This window comes from Pangasianodon hypophthalmus, chromosome 9 (assembly GCF_027358585.1).
Source record: "Pangasianodon hypophthalmus isolate fPanHyp1 chromosome 9, fPanHyp1.pri, whole genome shotgun sequence".
Classification (NCBI taxonomy): domain Eukaryota; kingdom Metazoa; phylum Chordata; class Actinopteri; order Siluriformes; family Pangasiidae; genus Pangasianodon; species Pangasianodon hypophthalmus.
In genome coordinates this window covers 27,267,240-27,268,881 of record NC_069718.1, presented here as the reverse complement: position 1 = coordinate 27,268,881, position 1,642 = coordinate 27,267,240, and positions in this window count along the sequence as shown.

Sequence of the window (1,642 nt, the reverse complement as noted above, 5' to 3'; positions counted from 1 at the left end):
ATAATGCTCTGGGGACACTTTTCTTCAGCGGAGATTGGGCATCTTATTAAAATTGAAGGAAGTATGGAGGGTGCAAAATACAGGGAGATACTGCAAGACAAGCTGCTTCAGTCTGCTAAAAAAAATTAAAGCTTGGGTGAAAATTTACCTTTCAGCAGGACAATGAGCCTAAACACAAGGCCAAAAAAAACAAAGGAGTGTTTGAACAGTACAAAAGGTGAAAGTTCTACAGTGACCAAGCCAAAGTTCATATCTTAATCCAATTGAGAATCTGTGGTACTGTTTTAAAATTGCAGCCCAAAAGCGTCATCCAACCAACATGGAGAAGCTGGAGCAAATCTGCCAGGAAGAACAGATGAAAATCCTAAACACAGTGTGCAGAGCTGGTAAGAACATATCCCAACATACTTAAAGCTGCTAGTGCAGCAAAATGTGATTCTACCAAGTACTACCTATTCTACCGATTCTACCTGTCATTATTATTATTACTATTACTATATCAAACTGTTATTTGCACACGATTGCCATTTGCACATCTGCATTTTTATCCACAAATGCATTTTTATGTCATTTGTAGTGTAGACAAATCTGATGACTTTTAAGGGGGTTGAATACTTGTGCAGGGCATATACACTCAGTGAGCACTTTATTAGGAACACTATACTAATAGACCTACTGGGAAGGCCACTGAAGAAGACTGAACTTATCGTTATGTTCATGAAACCAGTTTGAGATGACTTTTGCTTTGTGACAAAGTGCATTATCATGCTGGAAGTAGCTATCAGAAGATGATAAATTGTGGCCATGAAGGGCTGGACACGGTCAGCAACAATACTCAAATAAGCTGTGGCAAGAGATGATTGATTGGTATTAATGGGCCCAAAGTGTACCAAGAAAACATTCCCCACACCATCACACCACTGGACTGGTGACACAAGGCAGGTTGGGTCCATGGATTCATGCTGTTTGCACCAAATTCTGACCCTGTCATCTGTGTTCCTCAGCAGGAATCGAGATTCATTAGACCAGGCTACATTTTTCCAGTCTTCAGCTGTCCAGTTTTGGTGAGTCTGTGCCCATTACCTGAAACTGCTGGCCCATATCTGCAGTTATGCACTGCTGCCACATGATTGGCTGATTAGATAATTGCATGAATGAGTAGATGTACAGGTGTTTCTAATAAAGTGTTCAGTGAGTGTAGGTTGACAAAGTTATTATTTTATCTGTCTACCACAGTATATTGTAGTTGAAATTAAATAATGAATATGACCTCAAAGCTTTCACTTTCAGTTTTAATTTGAGGCTATTTACATCCCAATCTGGTGAACAGTGTCGGAATTACAGCACTGTTTATATTTTTATATGTGGTCCCCCTTTTTACGGGAGCAGAAGTAATTGGATAACCTAACATAATCATAAATTAAATTGTCATGCTGTCCACATGGTTACTAACTAAATATCTGTCAGCGGTTCCACATTTTCCTGCAGTATAACACTAACTCTGACAACACCGGTCTGTAAGAGGACACCCGCTCTGAAAACTGGGTTATGGTCAAGTAACATCTAATATGCCATGCAGTGAGGCCTTTGTTCTAACCTGAACATGAGAAAATTACAGAAAAATGTAAACACAAGTCAATCA